General features: G+C 34.0%; 1 long non-coding RNA gene across 2 annotated transcripts; it reads right to left on the bottom strand.

Moving 5' to 3' along the window:
* Positions 1-11887: 11887 nt before the first annotated feature.
* Positions 11888-14133, bottom strand: LOC122000260. 2 transcript variants are annotated; one of them, XR_006117049.1, is made up of 4 exons: positions 13930-14133; positions 13734-13797; positions 12765-13383; positions 11888-11930 (listed from the first exon to the last, which is right to left on the bottom strand). It is a non-coding gene; the product is annotated as an uncharacterized LOC122000260 (long non-coding RNA). The 2 variants fall into 2 exon arrangements; XR_006117048.1 differs by lacking the exon at positions 11888-11930 and having other exon boundaries at positions 12764-12825; positions 12918-13383.
* Between the last annotated feature and the right edge of the window lie 1357 nt (positions 14134-15490).

Raw genomic sequence — 15490 nt, 5'->3', positions numbered from 1 at the left:
TCCTTTAGATCAGTCAACTCTTACACACTTGGTAAAGCAATTAGACCATAAAATATTCTAACTTTAAGCCCCTTATCGTTTATCAAAACTTGAGTTAGATTATTAGTACAAATTGCACCAACAGTTATCAAGTGTGTTAACTTAGAGAAAAATGATTAGTTGTCATTGATGTATGAATTATAACAAAGGTAGGTCCCATTATATTTTGACCGTGTATTTTCTGCTAGAATGTCAAGTTGTCAATGATCTAAAAGCTCACATTCATTTTTCAAGAAATATGTCTCAAATAAGAATTCATTGATGGATTTTATCATCCATTTCAATAGGACATTGTGATACCAAAGACATAATGAGTTAGTTATTGCCCATATTGATATGAATGAGTATCCCAAGATTAAGATAAACTGGCCTATGGAAACTCAAATGATTAAATTGTACACAAAAAAGAAATGGTTGGATTTTCAAAGTGAAATGAGTGAGAGTCATGATTATTGTGTGTAAAAAACATCTATAAGAATTGAAAGTGGTTTATCATGTCATAAATTTTCAAAGTTGTTCTTTTGTAAAACCAAGGGTGCTCACACATGATAAATAGACGGAGTGCATATCCTGTAGCTATAAGAAATTTGAGTTCAAGGGCATTCTATACAAGTTTTTTCCTTATCAACTAAGTGTTTCTACTATCTGATAAGTATATACTCGAACGATGGACAAGAAATGCAAAGGTTGAAGTAATATATGCTTTAGGTGAGCAAAATTTTATCACATTTGATATCAAGACACTCGAGGTTATCCTATAAAGCTTCAATGGTAATTGATGATGCATCTTTGACTGATGAGGGGATAAACTTTTTGGATGAACAGTTCGATTGTATATACAGAAAAATATAAGAAATGAACATTAGTAGAACATGTGACAATGAAAGACAAAGGAAGGAATCCATGGATTGGGCCCCTTTTATTGTTGATCCTTCTTTAGTAAGGGCAAAGGGGTGTTGGAAGAGATTGAAATCATCAAAAGAGATGTCAACGCAAAGTCCAATCTATGTCGTGGATGCGATCATCGAGGTGTCTCACACCTTAAGCGCAATTGTCCAGTTTTACAACAAGAGTATGTGTCGATTAATTATGTATTTGTATTGCAATTTTGTTCTGAAATCAATGATTTTTTAAAATACTAGTAAATATGATAATATGTCAATTGTCATATCAACTACTATAGAGAATCATCATAACATTGATGATGATAAATATGAATAAGATTTGGCATCTATAGCTGGTACTATTAAAGTTTAATTTCATTTTATTTAGTGGTTCTTAATAAATTTTAGCTTATAATTATCTTTATTATTACAGATTCTAACAACATATCCTTTGAGTTATGAAGCTAGGTTTATCAAACTCTTGGTAAGCAGTTATTAATTATTACATATGGATTTGATGTACTTGTTGGTATTTACAGGTTTTTCTTTAAATGGCATTTTTGAGTTTCATAAAATATCAGGGAATGGTGAGGTTATCATATCAACTATTGTGATATTGTTGACAGTAGCTGCTACAACGTTAGGGTAGTTGTTACAATGGTGTAGCAGCTACCCCATAGTAGCTACTACAACGTGGACCTCATGTTCGATGTTCGTGAGTTTGATTATAACTCATGAGTCCTATTTAATTTACCACATCAAGATTGGAGAACATATTTAAGAAATAAAATAAGAATAATATATATACAAAGATTGTAGAACAGATTCAAGCACCATGTTTAACAGTTACCCTATAAAATAATCACATCATCTATTGGTCTTTGGTACATTAAACTCTCAGCATACACGGTGTAGCAGCTAATGCCGACTAGCTGCTGCAACTTGCACTAGCTAACTTAACAATACATTTACATATGCTATACAATGGATTTAACCAGCTTTTACAGTAATTTTACAATACATTTAGACCAACTCGACAAAAAATTATCAATAAAAATACATTTCGATTACAATGTCAATTTCATATTGTACATATTATTAACAGTATTCTGAACCCTCATAAGCAATCACATTGTTCACATATTATACAACGTCAGTTTCATATTAGCCTATCTACGTCCATAGCGTTCTCCATGAGCGATCAACCTTGATCAACATGCATAATATTTTGAACCCCAAACATCATTTGTTATTTTGTATCTCCCTCATATACTTTGGTTGTGGATGGGAGAAAGCGAGAAGTTCATAATAGCGATCATCCTCTGGTTACTCCATGAGCATTCCTCAAGGCATTCCTAAGGATCTTTGTTCCAACCAAAGGATGTTTGGGTGATCAACGTCCACTCCATGAGTGGTCCAACTTGATCAATGCACATTAATTGAGGCTAGATGATGATGTTCGCAGGAAAGTTGTTCCTTTTCAAACCCCAAACAGGCTTCCTATGGCCATATGAAATCTTACACTACACTACAGAAGACAACATAACAGCTTTGTCATTCTCGCTTTAGGAAGAAGAAACACTACCAGGTTTCGGGCAAAGACAATGGATGTCATGAAAGGAATTATGAATGTTGTGTCAAGAAGATGACGCTAATCCATTATTATGCTACTTATTTATCTTTGGATGTCATGAAAGGAGGCTCCCTATGTTTTATAGGAAAATAGAGGCATTATAACTATTCAATCTGGGAATAGGTGTTTCACGAGTCTACAATTGCCCTTCTAACAAAGTTGAATTTTTCCAGTATTCATGGGCCATGATTTATGACAAGTATAAGTGCTCATATGGTTTAATGAGCCAGATTAGGTAGGTCGTCATTAATTGATTGATGAGTCTCTATAAATTCATTATTTTCAAATTATATAAGTGCTTACCAAATTATTATTAGATTTTAGGCTTGTTGGCTGCATCGGTATTAGTTGCTACAATGTGTAGCAGCTAATCGGAAATAGCTACTACACATTGTAACAACTACTATTGAGAAGCTGCTACACATTGTAGCAGCTACTACATGTTGCAGTAGTTGCCATAACGTGCAGCAATAGCTGCTACATGTTAAATATTTGACTAATTTAAAATGTTTTTAAATAATTTTTTACCAAGATGTTTAAAATATCAAAACTATTTTTACACATGTAGGAAGCTAGGATCAACTGTGTACAGTAATTTTAACTAAGTTAAAATGATCTTTAGGGCTACTAGCTACTACAATGTGTAGTAGTTAGTAGTTATTATGGCAGTAGTTACTGCAACGTGTAGTAACTACTTGATTTAAACTATATTAAAAGTTGAGATTGATATGATCTATTATTATTTGAAAATATAACATCTTGTTGAGCATAAACGAAGAAAGAATTGGAGACTTTTGTTGGGTTGAGATAGATAAAAGGAATAATATTAATATCATAAAAAATATAATAATAGAGGGCAAACAAGATCTTAAGCCAAAAAGTTAATACAAATACTAAAGTGTAGAAAGGGCTATAACTAGACTTCAGTCATTTGATATATAGCATCTTCTAATGGTACATTAACTTAGGAGAGTTGTCATCGGCAGTTGCAAAAGTTAACTTTGATTTTTTTTTTCTCTCATAAAAGGGCAACATTGATACGAAATTCTTCATGCTAAAAAAGGACATGATCAATGAACTTCACAAAGAATGATGTTTCACTCAATCATTTAATTTATAGAATCCTCTAATACTACATTAACTTGGGACAATTGTCATCGCAACTGCATAAGTTCAGTTTGATTTTTTTTCTCTCCTAAAAGGGCAACATCCAACTCATTTCTCGTCTGGTTTCGTTGTTCTGTGAGAATCTTAATATATGCGCGAGTTATATGATTATCTATGGCTTAACTGATATACTTGGTTGGATAAATTTATACAATATATAAATTCAAAAGGCAGAAGATATATAGCTTGAATCATCATCGATAGGGGGTTCTTTAACACCACCTTCAGTGGGTTTCATCTTTCTGCTAAAGCAGGACATGATCCTCGAAGAATTATACTAAAACCACTATATAAGAGGAAGAAGGGCTAGACAACGTGAAAAAGTGAGTTAGGTTGATAGATGATTTATAGAAAAAATGATTCTAACAACATTAACTCTTGATAAAGACAATTCAAATTGAAGCATCTTTCAAGACTATAAAAAGGGTCATCAAAAGACTTGCTACAACTCCTCAAAACTTATGAAAAGATATGGCAGAGAGTAAAGACATTGCTACAACTCCTCAAAACCTATGAAAAGATATGACAGAGAGTAAAGACAAGGATAACCAATCGTTGGGCCTTAAATCCTACCATGCACCTACTGTACAAAAGCTGCTACAACTTGTCGCAGCTTAAAATTTATCAAAAAGAAAAGATTACAAGCCCTAAACACTAATAAAAAAGTATGCAACAATCTATTCTTACAATGGGGTGAATAATCTTTTATTTTGATAAATTGTATAGTTACTGCTATAACGAGTAGCAGCTACAACATGAAGTCTATGTTGTAACAGTTACAAACCTGTAATTGTTACAATATCATCTTGATTATAATTATTAAATTTACCAACTCTTCCCATTCCATTTAATGTATTATCTGGAAATAATGTTTCAACTCCCTAAAATAAATTTCACCACTCCTCACGCTTTACTTCTGGAATTGATAACATCACACCATTATAAAGATGATATCCTAAACCCTTTAGTCTTCATTATCCTAAACCCTTCAATTTCAGATAATGGCTTTTCCTTTGAAAGCCAAGAAAATAACACCTTCTCATGGTCTCATGATATTGGTTGATGAATTGACATCTTTCTCTTCTTTGGGGTCTTGGGAAGACTCTTCAGCCTCTTTCCCTTCTAAACCACCAGCAACCTTGCAGCAAAAGTGAGATCAAGCGAAGAGCCAATTAAAGGGAGCCCTTGAAACACTAGAGGAAACTGAGCCAATTGTGAAAGTGGCCATCAATCTGTTAGAAAGCATGGAATGCTAGGGGCTCGCTTTAGAAGTCTGTAGGCTAGAGAAGAGTCATTGTATAGCTCTTCCTTTTGTTGCGTTTGTTGGTACAGTTAGCATCAATGGTCAAACTCAGGTTTTGATGAAAATGGATTAAAGTTAGATGTTATGTTGTTTAACCTTTCTACAAAGTGTGTAGAATATAAACTTGATGGGTCTAGAGGAAACACCAGGCTGAGGTCCATCTAGGTTGATAGTTGGCACGAAATTCAGATTGGTTGAAATCTAGCAAGAGAAAGTCCAGTTGGGTTGACAACTGGCTAAAGTTCAAATTGGTTGAGATATGGTAGAAAGTCACCATGGTCAAGGGACATGACATCAAGGAAGTCCACAAATGGTAAGTAAAGGTAAGTAACTAAAAAAGAGATCCAACGAGGGTGCGTTCCCAATTGAGGGAACAATAGGCGTCGGTCCGACCTAGGGTTTCAACAAAACTTAAAGTCAGGAGTAAATGGTCCAAAGACTGTCAAATATTTTATTGCTCCATATAGCTGGAAAAAGGGGCTCCAGGGGCCCGAACAAGGTCTAGGCGACTGAAAGTCTGGGTGCTCGATGTTGATCCAGGTGCCCGGGAAGGGGCCAAACAAGGCGACTGGCAGAGCTTAGGTGGCACTCGCTGATTGGTTAGGATACATCATAGTCCAAGCGCCTAAATTAGTCCGGGAGCCCAGACAAGGATAAACTTTTAGAAATAGAGTTTCATTGAGGAGCAGGCACGTCAACAACCCAAGTGCCCGGGGTAGTCCAGGCGCCCGAAGGAGAATAAGTCAGCGACAGGTCAGGCTCTGTTGGAGGCGCCCAGGATTGGTCTAAGCATCCGGAAATGACCTATAAAAAGGCCTTCGATCAAAGCCTTCAACACAACATTTACTCCAACTTTCGTTCTTGTGCGTTATTACGAGAAGGCTCCAATGACACTGAAAGGTTACTCCAACGATCGATACGCAAGCTTTTACGCTACTTGTTATTGGTAATATTTTTCTATTTATTACATTATACTTAAATTCTTGTAATCTTTTCAAGTTTATAGTGGTTACCCAACGAAATTACTCAACGAGTGCAGGCCTTGGAGTAGGAGTCATCAAAGACTCCGAACCAAGTAAATTAAACTTGTGTTAGCACTTGTTTCTTTTCTATCTCATTTCTTTTTCCTTAGTTATATTTCCACTGTGAACTTGTTTTTTTTTTAAAAAAAGAAACATTTATAAAAGTCACGTGATTCACCCCCCCCCCCCCTCACGTGCTCATGATCCAACAAGTGTGTTAATGTTCTTTTTTGTTTTGTTGGTGTCTTATAACGACTATCTTCCATATTTTATTTTTCTAATAGAATCAGTAATTTTTACTTTTAATGTTGAACTATGGGTTGATCTATCTCGGTCTTATACACTACGTTATAGCATCTATGGTTACGTAGCTACTACAATACAAGTTTGACTTTATAGCAGCTATTGCCCAATAGCTACTACAATGAGTTAGTCCAGTGATTTTCACGTTATAGCAGCTAGTCTCAATTAGCTGCTACTATAGCAGCTAGTCTCAATTAGCTTCTAGTATAGCAGCAAAATATAACTTGAATCATAATATATTAACATATATCAAACATGTGAACTATAATACTGGATAGAAATAATGACAACAAGACAAATATAAATGTCTACTCTTCATAACTAATTTGTTCAAAAGTTAATACATCATGGAAAATTTAAAATCATAAGACCTATAAATACTACAACTTCAAATATCATATGTATTTTTCATTACTAATTTGTAGAGAATCTATCTGTTGATCTATCTCTTCCAATGCATCGTTAAGTTTTTTAAATTTTTCAGTCTTTGATAGTTTTCTCTCTGAGTTTGAACTTGATACTATATTTGAGGATGCACACAAACTTTCTTTTCCTCTTGATGTAAAGGAGGCAAGTGCTAGATTTTTATCAAAGTATGTTTCAAAAGCTTTTATTGCATTCTCTTTACTTTCGAAGGATTGGTGTATAACGCCCTTAAAATGATTAACTTATATAAATACTTCTATCCAGGTGTCATAAACATTTGGCTAATGCCCAATAAAGACAACATATGTTTTCCCCTATATTAATTAAATAGATGATTTAGAATCACGCATAAATAATATATTAGGATTAAAGAGAATTACAACTTAAAATGAAACGACTTACTAAGTAGTTGTTATACATTGTAGTAGCTAATTATCCAAGTAGCTACTACAACATATAACAGCTAACTATCTAAGTGGATGTTACACATTATAGCAGCTAACTGTCCAATTAGTTGCTACAATGTGTAGCAGTTAACTATTCAATTAACTGCTACAGCTTGTAGCAGCTAGGGCTTATACGTTGTACCATAAATCCTAATAATATATTAGGATTAGAGATAATTAAATCTTAAAATAAAATGACTTATCATCAAATGAATTGTAGGAAATGACATTTAGCAAGTTCCTGCAAATTATATAACATGAATTTTAACAATTTTAAAATGATTTTAAATATTTTTTACTAACTTGGTATACATTACAAAAAATATTTAGGGGTATTATCAGCTATAAATACATTATATAACCAAAAAAAATTAATTTATCAAAAACAAGTATTCACATTAAAAGAAAAGATTGTATGCCCAATATTTTTTATTAAGGTTTATGCTACAATGACACAACATATAAGCCCTAGCTGCTACAACGTGTAACAGATACTTAGACAGTTAGCTATTACACATTAAAAACTAAAATTTTAATGTATCATTAAGATTATCACAAGATCTAATGTATTTATTTAGTAGAATTAAATGGTGAACCAGAAAACTTCTTGTCTTATTATATTGTAGGTGTGGATGTATGAACATTGGTATCTAATTGAGTCTTACAAACACCACCATGACATTCCAAGAATGTAGACTAGCTGGTCGCCCTTCTTGTCTTTTCCATTTTCCTTGCGTAGTGGTGGGAGAAGTTTGGGCGATCAAATCCACAGAAGAGGCTTCTTGAAATTCATAGAGTCACAAAGTTTGAAAGATGAAACAGTAGCACATGAAATGGTGTTCACAGTAAAGATATTCCTTTCTGAACCCTAAATTGCCTGCGTACAGCCATATGAAAACTTACAATACACCATGAAAGACAATATGACTACCTTGTCACACTACCAGATTTCGGACAAAAACAGTGGATGCTATTAAGGGAATGACAAAGGGGGTGTTGGGAAGATGACACCATAGTTATGCTACTCGTTAAAGTGTCATGAAAGGAATGATGAAGAAAATGAGGAGGCTCGTAAAAGAGCAATGAAATGGAAGCAATAATGAGAAGCCTCCCTCTGCGACACCATCAATTTATAGGAAAACAGAGCCTATAAAATCTGAGAATATAAGGAGTATCACGCGCCCACAATTTCCCTTCTGACAAAATTATATTTTGCTTATGTTCACGGATCATGGTTTATAACAGATATGAGTGATCATTTTATAAAAGTGGCGGATCAATGAACTAAAGTAGGTAGGTCTACATTAATTAATTGATGAATCGTCATAAATTAACTGGTGTTGGGTAACTTCTACAACTTGTAGCAGCTAATGTAGAATAGCTACTACATTGTGTAGTAGCTACAAATTATAGCATCTACCCAATTGATAGCTGATACATGTCGTAGCAGTTACAACTTAAATCATAATACATTAAAATATATCAAATATATGAACTATAATATTAAATATAAAAATAACAACATGATAAATATAAATGTCTATTAACTAATTTGTAGTAGCTAACTATCCAAGTAGTTGCTACAATTGTCTAAGTAGATACTACGTGTTGTGGCAGCTAGGACTTGTACGTTATAGTATAAATCCTAATAATATATATTAGGATTAAAGAGAATTACAACTTAAATTGAAATGAGTTATAGTCGAATAAATTGTGGGAAATGATGGTGGGCAAGTTTCCTACAAATTATACAATCAAAAAATGATAAAAAAAAAAAAAAGGTTATTTAGACTATCCAAGTACCTATTATAACGTGTAGCAGTTAGCTATTGAAATAACTGCTACAATGTATAGTGGCTACATGGACAATTAGCTGCTATACATTGTAACAACTATGGATTTTACGTTGTAGTATAAATTCTAATAATATATTAGGATTAGAGGGAATTACAACTTAAATTGAAATGACTTACTATAGAATCAATTATGGGAAATTGAAATTACTTAAATTAGTAAGTTTCCTGCAAATTATATAATAAAAATTTTTAGATTTTATCAAAAATAAAGATTATTAATATTGTAAGATGGTACGTTGTGGGCTTTAAAAGCTCTTATTGCATCATTTTTACTCTTGAAGGATTGGTGTATAACGTGCTTGAAATGATTAACTTCTATAGATGTTTCTATCCAGGTATCATAAACATCCGGCTAACACCCAATCAAGACAACATGTGTTTTCCCCTATATTAATTAAATTGATCATTTAGAATCATATATAAATAATATATTAGGATTAGAGGGAATTACAACTTAAAATGAAATGACTTACCAAGTAGTTGTCACACATTATAGTAGCTAAATGTCAAAGTAGCTACTACAACGTGTAGCATGCAGTTAACTGTCCAAGTAATTGCTACATGTTGTAACAGCTAAATGTTCAAGTAGTTGCTACAACGTGCGACAACTAACTATCTAAGTAGTTGCTACAACGTATGGCAACTAACTGTCCAAGTAGCTTCTACCATGTGTAACAGCTAATTATCTAAGTAGTTATTGTAACGACTAAATGTCCAAGTAGCTGCTACAACGCGTAGCTAAGGATGTAAATGAACCAAACGGTTCGCGAGTTATTCAGAGTTCGGTTCGATAAAAAGCTCGTTCGAGTTCGTTCGTTTATCTTATCGAGCCGAGCTCGAGCTTAAGGATATTCGACTCGTGAGCTTACAAATATATTCGTTTGTAGGCTCACGAGCCAAAAAACGAGCCTTAAAACGAGTCTTAAAACGAGCCTTAAATCAAGCCAAAAAATGAGCTCTAAAACGAGCCAAAAAATGAGTTCTAAAACGAACCTTAAAATGAGCTTTAAAACGATCCAAAAAATGAGCTATAAAATGAGCCCGAAAATGAGTCTAAGCTCGCTTAACGAATTAGGCTCGTTCACTATGATAATTGAGCTAATAACGAGCCGAGCTCGAACTATTCATGAGCTTGATAGTTCCAAAACGAGCCGAGCTCGAGCCTTGTAATAAAAGTTTGATTCGAGCTCAAGCTGAGCTCGAGCCCGGATATAACTTAAACGAGCCGAGCTTGAGCCTAATACTGTTCGGCTCGGTTCGGCTTGTTTACATCCCTACGTGTAGCAGCTAATTGTCTAAGTAGATGTTATACGTTGTAGCAGGCATCGGGCTTGTACGTTGTAGCATAAATTCTAATAATATATTAGGATTAGAGAGAATTATAACTTAAAATGAAATGACTTACAATTGGTTCTGAAATATGAGAAATGATGTTTGACAAGTTTCTTACAAATTATATAACTAAAAATGGTAAGAAAATATTCTTTGGACTGTCCAAGTGGCTACTACACATTATAGCAGCTAGAGATTGTATGTTGTAACATAAATCTTAATAAAAAATATTGTACATAGTTGAAAAATAGATAATGGAGTGAAAAGACTTACGATTAAGAATGGAGAGGAGTAATAAGTAAAGTAGTAGTGTTTGTGGCAATTTGGAGAGTTTCCAACTAGCTCGAGAACAAGCATGCGGCTGCTTATCTTGCAGCGTCTTTGTTTTGTTTATCGGTAGGAGTGAGATGGAGTGGAAGACAGCGATCACTACAAAAAATAAGGCATTTTGGGACAAAATTAGGGACGAATTTTAAAAAAAAAATTCGTTGTAAAAATTTTAGGGACAAAATTTGGGACGAAAATTTTTTCGTCCCAAAATGGTTGATGCCAACTTTTGGAACGAATTAGGGATTGTTGCAAATTTGGGAACGAATTTGGGGACGAATTTGGCGACGAATAAAATTTTCGTCCCCAAATTCGTTGCAAAAAAATATACAAATTTGCAACGAAAATTATTTTTGTTGCAAACTTAGGAACAAATTTGGGGACGAATTCACATAAATTTTCTGCCAAATTTGTCTCTATTTTTGCAACAAATTTGGGGACGAATTCGGTGACAAATTATATTTTGTTGCCAAATTTGTCCCTAATATTGCAACGAATTTGGGGACAAATTCGGTGACAAAATTTTTTTTGTTGCCATTTTTGTTCCTAAGTTTGCAACGAATAATAAATTTGTTGCAAAACTGGCAACGAATTTGGCAACAAAAACTTGCCAAATTCTTTGATAATCATAAGATCAATTTTCGTCCCAGAATTCGTCCCAGATTCTGGGATAAATTTTGGGACGAATTTTGTAGATTCGTCCCAGATTCTGGGACAAATTTTGGGACGAATTTTGTGGATTCGTCCCAGAATCTGGGACGAATTCTGGGACGAAAATAATTTTATCCCAAATTACGATAGAATTGGGACAAATCATTTTCGTTGCCAAATTCGTCCCTATATTAAATATTTTTTCCAGCTTCAATTTATTTCTGCAATACAATCCAAATACATAAAAACCAAATTCAAATAACAAATAATATGCATTCAACACATCCTAATTTAACATTCAACACATCCTAATTTAACATTCAACACATCAACTCATAATTCAAAAAATATAAAGATTTCAACAAAGTTTATAAAATCCATCTTGTTCAACAAAGTTTATAAAATCCATCTTGTTCAACAAAGTTTACAAGTTCAACAACCCAATGTTTTATAAGTCCATCATCCATCCAACAACACTAAGAATACATATAGTCATCTTCGTGTGCCACAAAATCTTTGATCCCCATCAAATCTCCTTTGCCTACATAACAACAAACAAATAAACTAGATTATGTGTAACAAGAAAGATTGTAAATAGTATACGATATGGCCATGTAAAAAGAATAATTGGAAACAAAACATAAATGTGAAATTCCTTAAACATTCTAATAAAAGCCCTAATTCTAATAAAAGTCATATTTACCAACGATATGAATCATCCATGTCATAGCAACGGTAAATAAAATTATAAGCATTATTTTGAAGCTAAGTACATGTATCGTAACTATGATACAACCTAATATAATTGGCACATCATATAGAGAGAAAGAGAGAGAGATCTTGTGAAGTATGGTATTAGGGTTCAAATTTTCTCACTTAGTTAACTTTATTTTTCATTTTAATTTGCTGAATTTATAGTTTTGTCTTTGGTTGGTATTTAATGTAAACTAAAGGATGTTTAAAATAATTGTTCCTTTCATTGTGTTAACTAGTTGACAATTTCATATGAATAACTTTAGCACATTTTTAACAACTCTTTACAAAATATTAAGGTAGGAGGATGCATCGTTATCTAGTAAAGAATTTTAGAATAGTGTGATGTAATTCTAGATGAAATATAGAACTTTTATGTATCTATATAGTTTTGAGACTGTACATAGATCAAATTCAGAACTTTTATGCATCATTATCATTGAAGACAAAACAAGAAAGAGCAACTTATCAAAAGAAGGAACACAATTAAACAACTATTTAAAGCTAACTTTAACATAATTATTTAAAGTTAACTTTATATAATTAAACAACTATAACATAATTATTTAAAGCTAACTGTATATATAGATCAGTAAATGCATATTAATGAACTTAGGAATACCGAAAAGAGGTGAACAAATACAGCTGTCTTCAACTACAGTGAGATCACACCAAATTGAGACCTGCACAAACAACATTATCAAATCAGGACAAAAATAAAGTTAGAGTATTAGAGACTTCATTCATATTGCCTAGTTAGAGACTCCAAACGAACCTCTGGATTAGTAGCTCGAGAATCTCTATCAAAGTGCCTTCCTCTTTTTGTTCCTTTCTTCTTTTTATCTTTTTTACCCAAATCATTGGATTCATGTGCCAAAGTATGAGAACCATTTGATATTATAGATTGCTCCAAATTTATGCATTTCAGATATAGAGTTTGCCAGACAAACATTTTCCTTCTTTGAATTACAATACAAGCATAACTCAAGTAAATAACAGAATATGAAACATAATTGAAACAGAGTAAAATTGAGTTCACATTTTCAAAGAATCAACAAAGCTCCTACAACAATATGTTATTTATTGCTTCCATGTACCACATGAACCCAGCCAAACAATAAACCAATTAAACAACGAATAAAATACAACTGAACCCCACAACTTACCTTGAACCTTCTGCACCTTCTTCCTGACCTATCCTTACAACCTTCACAATGTATACGGACTATAAGAACACATGTCTGCAATTGAAAACATGTACTGATTAATACGCATGAAAGTCAATATTTTCTACAAATAATTCAATTCTCATTTCATTAAAAAAAATAGAAACTAAAAATTAAAAACATATTATTGAAGAAATCACAATGAAATCCTGAACAATGTACTTGGTGTTGATTTCTTAGCAAAGATTTGGATATACCATTTTGATTAGTCATCTCGTCAAAGAGTCTCTGAGTTATCTGAAACGATTCTTAATAAATAAATGGCAAATCTAAAATCATTTAACTGAGCTCTTACTAGTTTCTAGAACTAAAACCCTCATCAACGATCTCTAACCCTTGCAGAATCGAGGACAAATAAAACTAACCTTATTCATTGGCTTTGTAGGATCGAGGAGTTATCTTGGATAGCCATAAACCAGGGAAACAATACTGCAGAGGCAAATCAAGCATAAGAGAAGGCGCATATCAATGGTAAAGAGCAGAAAAGAGATCAATCCTAAGTCAAGTGCGAGAAATCAAACCAAATTTAGGAAAACAAGCATGTTTTTATAGGAAACTTACATCAAGATGCTGCTGCATGATCTTGGGCTTCTTCTTCAGCTGCAGAGGGAGACGGCGGTTAGCCACGGCAAGGCCCACGCCGGCGGCCAGACGCCGGCCAGCCAGCGCCTGGCAGTGTCCAGCCACACGCCTGGCAGTGGCCAGCCACACGCCGGCCAAGCAGCGGCCTGGCGGCGGCCAGGTAGGGCCTGGCGCCGTCCAGGCAGCGCCTAGCGGCGGCCAGCACGCGCCGGAGAGAGGGAGATCCGAGAGAGGGAGATTCGAGAGCAGTGGGCTTACCAATCGAAACCTTCCACGGCCGGAGATCAAGCGGTCGTCGCATATCACGCCGCCATCGTTGGTTGGAGATGTGGCCAAAACCCTGGAAATCGCAGGTTGGAAGGGGAACGGGGGAGAAAGAAATGGGGAAGAAAACAAGAATCGGAATGGGATATAGACATAGGGTTATTAGCATCAAAATTTTTTTGTTCCCAATTTCGACCCTAATCTGGGACGAATCCTGGATTCGTCCCAAAATCTGGGACGAATCCTGGAATCGTCCCAGAATTTATTTTTTTTTTTAATAAAAAAGGGAAAAATCAAAAGGAATAAATACAGACCTAGAGACATCGGAATTTAATGAAACAAGTTTCTATGCGTTCGTATCATTGTCCTGATCGTAAATCTATCAATAAAAATATTTTTTACCAAATATATATATATTTGGAATTTTTTAATCTCAATTTGACCTTATTTGGTATTAAAAATTCAAATTACTGAAAATAATAATTAAAAATTATGGATGATGACGTATTTACGATTAGCTCAATGATACGAATGCATAGAAACTTGTTTCATCAAATTCCGAGGTCTCTAGGTCCATATTTAAGCCTTACATGTTTCATTTTAATTATTTAAAAATAATTTTAGGTTTGGGACGAATTCTGGATTCGTCCCAAATTTTGGGACGAATCCAGAGATTCATCCCAAAAATTTAATGTAACGACCCAAATTTTCTCATTTTGAGCCCCAAAAATAATTCAAAAATATTTAGAAATGCTATATAAAAATTCTAGAGATTTTTAGAAATTTTTAGAGTATTTTTATGCAATTTTTGGAGTTCGTTTGGTATTTTTACCAAGGAGAATAAGTTTTAAAAAATAAACTAAAAAAAAAAGGGTTGTAGAAGTTGGGTTTCGAACCCAGCACCCCGGACCCAAGCAAAACCGGCCTAATCAACCGAGCTGCGCTCGATTTGTTAATCATATATGGAGCGATATATATTTAAGTAGTAGTTAGGAACAGTAAAATAAATTGGAAATAAAAGTGCGCGGCTAAGGAATTGAAGCCGTGATCTCTGGCTTCGGTTAAAACCAGCTAACCAGTTATTCTGTGGCTGTTTTGTGAACAAATAGAGAACAAAATAAATTTAAGTAGTAGTTATAGATAATAGAAATAAAAGGGTGCAGGAAAAAAGGGCCAAGCCGAGGCTCAACCCGAAGACCTCCGACCGCAGCAAAGTTTTAAGCGGAACACAGCCAACCAACTCTGCTAGCGATCATTTGTTATTAAAGAAGGAGAA

The sequence above is a fragment of the Zingiber officinale genome, chromosome 7A, assembly GCF_018446385.1.
Source record: "Zingiber officinale cultivar Zhangliang chromosome 7A, Zo_v1.1, whole genome shotgun sequence".
Taxonomy (NCBI): Eukaryota; Viridiplantae; Streptophyta; class Magnoliopsida; order Zingiberales; family Zingiberaceae; genus Zingiber; species Zingiber officinale.
The sequence above is the reverse complement of the archived record's forward strand: the minus strand, read 5'-3'. Positions and strand labels throughout refer to the sequence as shown.